Here is a 7,752-nt window from a genome sequence, read left to right on the forward strand (position 1 = left end):
GAAGAAGCATGGGTCTGGGAGTCAGAGGACCTCGGTTCTAATCCCGGTTCTGCCACTTGCCAGATGAATTACCTAGGGTAAGTCATTTAACTTCTCTGTGCCTCAGTTTCCTCATCAGTAAAATATGAATTCAAAGCCTGCTCAATCATATTTATTGAGCACTTACTGTGTGCAGACCATTGTACTAAGCACTTGGGAGAGTACAATAACGGAGTCGATAAACATGTTCCCTGCCCATAAATTTATTGTTCTCCCTCTTACTTAGATTTCAAGCCCCATGTGGGACAGGGACTGCATCAGACCTGATTAGATTGTGTCTACCCCAGTCCTTAGAACAGGGATTGATACCTATTGCTTAACAAATACCCTTATTATTAATAATAACAACAACAACAACAACAATGACTAGAGCCTTCCGGCTCAGGGCCCAAGGTCCCTGTTGTTCCAGGAGAGTTCCAGATCTGATTAAAACTGCACTTGTGACATGAACCCCAATTCCACAAGGAAATATTTAACCTGCAAAGTCACTTCCTCTCTGGGTGACAACTTCCCTAGCTACCTACCTCAGAAGGAGGTACTGATGTGATAACGGTGTGTGATTCAGAAAAAATTTTGGTTGGGAAAAGGGACTTTGTTAATAAGTTTCATCCTTCTCCTTAAGTTTACCAGTAGAAGCAATATTTAGGAGGGTTCCTTTTGGTTGGCATTTATGCGCATTCACGAAACTTCCATCAAGATGGATAATTTTTTTTTTTAATCTTCCTAGCAACCAAGTGGAAAGAACATGGATCTGGGAATCGGGAGAACCTGGATTCTAATCCCAGCTCTGCCACATGTCTGCACTGTGACCATGGTCAAGTCACTTCATTTCTCTGTGCCTCAGTTACCCCATCTGTAAAATGGGGATTAAATCCTACTCACTCCTACTTAAGACTGTGAGGCCCATTTAGGACAGGGACTGTATCCAACCTGATTAGTTTGTACCTACCCCAGGGCTTAGAACAGTGCCTGGCACATAGTAAGTACTTAACGAGTACCATAATTATTATTATTCCTATAGTCTCACCTTCTTTAATGCAGATATTGCCAATTTTATATTACAATCACACGGACAATGGTTAATTGACTAGTTCTATCAGACGGCAAGTTTTCACTACACATTTTGGCTGGAACACGACTGCAGAAATAGTCTTCCACCAACATGTGTCTGGGTACAACGTACATAGTGTCACAAAAAAGGGTTTTGTGCAGAGATAGGCGCAGCACTGGACACAGAGTGAATTCTGAGGTTTTGTTTTTCAAGGTTTTGCAAAAATGCAACCCCCACATTATAGGAGGGCTGGGGATATTCATTCAGTAACAGGCCATATGTAATGTTGGATCACCGTCAAATGAGCATTTTCACCAAAGCTTGGGAGGCCTTAAACAGATAAACACTTTGGCAAATGGATTTGCTACGCAGCAAATGCCTTTAAAGAAACAGAGGAAAGTGATGGTTAAAAGAGTTAGTCTTAACATTTCTAAAACAAACACTTATTCCCATCCAGTTCTTTTGACTCTTAAGGCACTCCCAAATAAAAAGACTTGTTACTGAAACCAATATTTTATTTGGAAAACATTCACCAGTGCAGACATGGCTAAAATGTAAGGTTTTTTTGTAGTCCAAAACTAAATTAGAAACTAAAACACACACTAGTCATTCCCAAAAAGGACCTTCTTCTTTTGTTCCAACATCCTTTCCCCTATAAACGCTTCCTTTAGAGCAAAATGCTTTCAAGAAAAATTTTAACAATTTTTAAAAGGCCAAAAAAAATTTCATTTTGACTGCAAAAGAAGTTTCATGCAAATGTGTTGCGGAATGGATATTCACAGCCTGTAGTTCATTTTTGCCCCTGTATGTGAAACATGGCACATAGGTGCTGAAGGAATTGATCAAAAAGCAGGGTGCTCTGTCTGGAAGATTGAAGCCTTTCAGCAAATAGAGAGCTGAATAACCCAACCTGCTCTAAAGTTCAGTCTAGAGTTTGACTCCTCCCTGCTGTCATGTTCTTTCAGTGTCCCAGAGGATTGTACTTCACTCTTAAACCTGGATTTTCCAGGACAAGAAAACTTCCTCATCCCCACTTTATAGTGTAAAAAGAAAGTGCAAAGATCCTAGGATAAGGACTAGGGCATGAAGTTGGGGGCCCGTACATGGGTGGGAGGGCTTGGCTCTCCATATCCCAGAGGCCCCTCACAGCTCATCCACTGTCTCCCAAGTACCCCAATCCCAGGGCTCCAAGAAACACCACCAGCCAGAAGAAACTGGAAGTGGTGCCAAAGGAGCTTATGATACCCTCTGGGCCACCCCATATTCTTCCCTTCTGATGCCAACTCCATGGACGGTGGGGGCACCTGCAGGAGGTCCAGGAAGGCCACTTCCAGGTAACTGCCAGGTTGCTGACTACTGAAGGAGAGTCAGAGACCTGTATGGCAGCAGGCAGCCTTGTGGCTCTCCCCTGCCTGGCTTCACACCTCCCCACTTCCCACAGAGGTGGCACTGACAGAAGAGAACGCTGGTGGGATTACTGCGCAACCCACTTCTTCAAGGGACACAGCTCCTTCATGGCATACCCACTTCTGGACTTAACTGTAAGTGCTTAACAAGTACCATAATTAACTGTACTCGCCCTCTTGACTTGGTTTCCTACATCTTGGTCTATTCATCATTGGGTGATGAAAGATTTAAGCTCTTGTGCCAAAGAAAATCTTGACTGCGCAGAGATTTCCAAATGCTGGCTGATAGCTCTCAGTGTTTCCTGCGTGTGCCTGGCAGATCTTAATCATGTGCACGTCTCTGGTGTGTGGTTTGGAAATACAGTCGTAAGTGAACAGCAGATCCAAAATGATCCATCAACCATCTAGAATGATGGAGCCACAACCTTGAAAAATGTAGTTTATCAATAGCGTTGGGGGGTTTGTGCCAGAAAAAAATATTTTGCTTAAAATAGTCATTCTGTTTGATGAGGAGAGAAATCTGTAGCCACTAGAGGGTTTGTTTGTTATTACCTCCCACCCACCCACCCAGCCTGGGGTCGGGGGTTGCAGTGTTATGCTTTGACTGGCATTTTAGGAAGATGATCCAGGCCCCTGGAGGAAGGATTAACTGAAGAGGGAAATAGCTGGGGTCAGGGAGCAGAGGGTGAAAGAAGTGCTTCTACCCTATGTGTTTGGCTCTTTAAGCAAGGACTAAATTCTACCTCAGAGATGGATGCAAGGATTTTTTTTAAGTGCTCTGAGATCACTTAGCTCATTCAGCTGTTCAGTCAATACAATAAACTAGACTGATATGTTCCTTTTAGCAACGCATATGCTAGACTAGCTGTCCTGGGAGGCAGTGCGATCCAGTGGAAAGAGAAGTCTAGAAGTCAGTAGAATTTGCAATGAAAACCACATACATTTTCCCTTATTTATAGTTCTAGTAAAACAAAGAATTACATTTTCTATCCTTTTAAAGCTGAAAGTTAACAGGATATAGATTTTAGGGTTTACAAGACTTGACCCAAATTCTACCACTTAATCATTTTCATACAAAACTCAAACTCTCCAAATTTTTTCTTTTTTTTGCAGTTGTGGTGCTTGCTGAACTGTTTTGGCAGTAAACAACTGTAAACTGATTTAGCATCTTGCTTTACTCTGCCTCAGTTTAGGGTATGTGAGATGAATTAATCAATATTTCTACTATGTGTTTAGAAATGCAATGCCTGGGAGATTTAACCATTTTTAATGTACAGATTAGGGCATCCTTGGATAATTGGTACCTCTGGTCAGTTTTTGGTTACACCAGGTGTGAGGGTCGTCATTCCTGTTGCTCCAGTAAAGAACCCTCGACTCAAAAACCGAGATGTAGATATTGTTCAGTTCTGGATTGACACCCTATAGTTAAGTCTCAACATCTCTGTCTACACCAAAAAACAGCATGATATTGAGCGCTGTTTTACTTACATCCTGAAATTGCAGACACTTAAAGAGTAACTTTTTTAGGGTATTTGCTAAGTGCTTACTATGAGGCAGGCGCTGTACTAAGTGCTGGAGTAGATACAAGCTAGTCAGTCTGGGCACAGTCCACGTCTCCCGTGGGGCTCCCGGTCTTAATCCCCATTTACTGAGGCAGAGAAGTTGAGTGACCAGCCCAAGGTTCCACAGCAGACAAGCAACAACCTTAATGAAGATAGATTTTTTTTTTCCAATAGAGCTACTTGATTCCTGATAAACTAAGATAAATCCAAATTTTAAAAACCTGAGCCTGATTAAAAAACAACAAGAGCTTAACTGGGTCTCAAATTGTTTTCAACCTGAAAACTCCATCCCCGTGTTACAAGGCCGTGTCAATACACAGGTTAAGCAAAAGTCACATGAACAGCATTCACCTCCTCAAGGGGAGAAGAGAGATACGGGAGTCAAGGTCAGACAGAGGCCAAGTCTTCCTGGCTTAAGGGGGAACAAACCATGTAACACAGGTGAAATAGGAGTCAGCCTGACTGCCTTCATTTGGATGGTGACCATAATATAAGCCCTTTCGAAGGCCAAGAAAAGGGTCTGGACCACGTTTTTCTGGTTCCGAGAACTGCTGCCAGAAAAACAGCTCCTCTGCCCTAACCCCAGGCTAAATGAAAATAACAGGAGTTCAAAATTATTTGTAAGTCGGGTCACCCCGCACAATGAATTATGACCGAGGAACCCGAGAGCTATTTTTTGATTATTTCCACAGTCATAAACCATCCCGGCCCGGCCACATCCTTGCCAAATATCCCTGCCCATTTAAGTCCCGGCTGACACTGGCCCCTAGCTAATGGGTTCGCCGCACACCATCTCCCCTGTCCGCTGTACCAAGAGATGTATAGAGCTGCTGCTGCTTCAGAGACCACCTAACCCGCATATTTAAGGACAGCAATTGCTTTGAAAAGCAAGCAGTAAAAACTAATAATGATGGTGATATTCGTTAAGTCCTTACTATCTGCCAAGCACCGTTCTAAACCCGGGTTAGATACAAGGTAAACAGATTGTCCCCCCGTGGGGCTCACAGTCTTTAATCCCCATTTTACAAATGAGGGAGCGGGGGCACAGAGAAGTTAAGTGACTTCCCCAAGGTCACCCAGCAGACAAATGGCAGAGCCGGGATTAGAACCCACGTCCTCTGACTCCCCAGCCCGGGCTCTTTCCTCTCTGCCATGCTGCTTCTCGGCACGTCTTCTGAGACGTGTCACTTCCAAAAAACCAAGTTAAGGAATAACTGGAAGGAAGGGCCAGTCCTCCATAAAATGCCCACCTGTCCCCTTTAAGTTTGGCGCGACGAAGGACTGCAAAAAAGTCGATCGGTTGGCATCTTTTTGATTCAAAAGGGAGATTCCCAGAGAGAGGGAATGGCTTCATTGCAAAGGTGATGGGCAAGAGTTGAAAAGTCTTCTGCTGCAGCAGCGTGGCTTCGTGGATAGAGGAAGGGCCGGGGAGCCGGGGCTCGGGGTTCTAATGCTGCTTCCGCCATTTATCTGCTGTATGACCTTGGACCAGTCGCTTAACTTCTCTCGGCCTCATTCATTCGTTCAATCGGATTTATTGAGCGCTTACTGTGTGCAGAGCACCGGACTAAGCGCTTGGAGAGTATAATTAGAGAAGCAGCATGGCTCAGTGGGAAGAGCCCGGGCTGGGGAGTCAGAGGTCATGGGTTCGAATGCCGACTCTGCCACTTGTCAGCTGCGTGACTGTGGGCACTTCTCTGTGCCTCAGTTACCTCATCTGTAAAATGGGGATTAAGACTGTAAACCCCATGTGGGACAACCTGATTCCCCTGTGTCTACCCCAGCGCTTAGAACAGTGCTCTGCACATAGTAAGCGCTTAACAAATACCAACATCATCATTATTATTATTACAATTGGGCAACAGATAGAGACCATCCCTGCCCAACAACGGGCCTCCAGTCTAGAAGGGGGGAGACAGACAACCAAACGAAACCGGCAGACAGTCCCTTCATCTATAAAAGAACAGTAATAATAATGGTTTTTGTTAAGCGCTTACTACAGAGCACGGGTCAGTGGAAAGAGCCCGGGCTGGGGAGCCAGAGGTGGTGGGTTCTAATCCCGACTCGGCCGCTTCTCCGCTGGGCGACTTGGGGCCAGTCACTTCACTGGGCCTCAGTCCCCTCATCTGGAAAATGGGGATGAAGGCGGTGAGCCCCACGTGGGACAACCTGATGACCTTGTATCTCCCCCCAGCGCTTAGAACAGTGCTGGGCACCTAGGGAGCGCTTAGCCGACGCCATCGTTATTATTATTGTGTGCTAGGCACTCTCCTAAGCGCTGCGGGAGGGATAGGAGCCGATGGGGGCTGAAAGTCTCAAGGCTTCCCATTTAACAGAGGCGGCAGAGGCAAGTGGGGTGACTTGCCCAAGGTCACGGGGCAGAGAGGTGGGGGGGTGGCGGGATTAGAATCCACGACCGTGTGACTGGCCGGGCCCCGGGGCTCCCGGGACCTCCTCCTGCTCCTCCTGCTCCCCCTGCTCCTCCTGCTCCCCCTGCTCCCCCGGCCCCGGCCCCGTGGCGGTGGGGATGAGACTGACCGTTGGTGCCCCTCTTGGCCTCCTTGTAGCGGTCCCACAGGGAGGCGTCGGGGGCGGCGGGGCGGGCGGCCGTGCAGTGGGGGCGGGGGGCCGGCGGGGCCGGGGCTCGCAGCCCGGGGTCCCGCCGGCGGCCGCCCAGCAGCCGGGACGCCGCCGCCGCCGCCGCCGCCCGCAGGCTCACGGCCTTGGCCCGGGCAGACACCAGGGGCCCCGCCGCCGCCGCCGCGCTCCCCGCTGCCATGCTCGCTGCCGCCCCGCCGCTCGCCCTCCACGGCTCCTCGGGCTCCGCTCGGCTCCTCTCGGCAGCCGCCCGACCCAGCCCGGCCTCCGCCCCGCTCCGCTCGCCACCACGTGTGAGGCCTCTCCCGGCCGAGCCCCGCCCCCGCCCCCGCTCCGCGCCCCACCCCCCGCTCCTCTTCTAGCCCCGCCCCCTGCCTCTCCTTAGTCCCGCCCCTTGCCTCTCCTTGGCCCCGCCCCCAAATTCTAGCCCCGCCCCTTCCTCTCTTTAGCCCCGCCCCCTCTCCGCACCCCACCCCTCCTCTTCTAGCCCCGCCCCCGTTCCGCGCCCCGCCCCCGCTCCTCTTCTAGCCCCGCCCCTGCCTCTCCTTAGCCCCGCCCCTCTCCTCCCCTTAGCTCCGCCCCCTGTCTCCTCTTAGCCCCGCCCCCCGCGCCCCCCCCCCCCGCTCCTCTTCTAGCCCCGCCCCTGCCTCCCCTTAGAACCGCCCCCTCCGAGTTTAGCAGCCGCGCGGCTCAGTGGAAAGAGCACAGGCTTGGGAGTCATGGGTTCGAATCCTGCCTCTGCCACTTGTCTGCTGCTGTGTGACCTTGGGCAAGTCACTTCACTTCTCTGGGCCTCAGTTACCTCCTCTGTAAAATGGTAATTGAGAGGGCGAGCCTCACATGGGACATGAACTGTCACCAACCTGATTTCTCAGTAATTATTATTTGTTAAGCGCTTACTATGTGCCGAGCACTGTTCTAAGCACAGGGGTAGACACAGGGCAATCAGGATGTCCCATGTGGGGCTCACAGTCTTAATTCCCATTTTACAGAGGAGGTAACTGAGGCACAGAGAAGTGAAGTGACTTGCCCACAGTCACACGGCTGACAAATGGCAGAGCCGGGATTCAAACTCATGACCTCTGACTCCAAAGCC

General features: G+C 49.2%; 1 protein-coding gene across 1 annotated transcript in view; it reads right to left on the reverse strand.

Moving 5' to 3' along the window:
• The window catches only part of NT5DC3 (5'-nucleotidase domain containing 3), a 33,222-nt gene extending 26,557 nt beyond the window's left edge, over positions 1–6,665 (reverse strand). Inside the window, exon 1 of the mRNA XM_029078463.2 lies at positions 6,597–6,665. The gene's annotated coding sequence lies outside the window, so the exon portion shown is untranslated. The remainder of the gene's footprint in view (positions 1–6,596) is intronic.
• Between the last annotated feature and the right edge of the window lie 1,087 nt (positions 6,666–7,752).

The sequence above is a fragment of the Ornithorhynchus anatinus genome, chromosome 14, assembly GCF_004115215.2.
Source record: "Ornithorhynchus anatinus isolate Pmale09 chromosome 14, mOrnAna1.pri.v4, whole genome shotgun sequence".
Classification (NCBI taxonomy): domain Eukaryota; kingdom Metazoa; phylum Chordata; class Mammalia; order Monotremata; family Ornithorhynchidae; genus Ornithorhynchus; species Ornithorhynchus anatinus.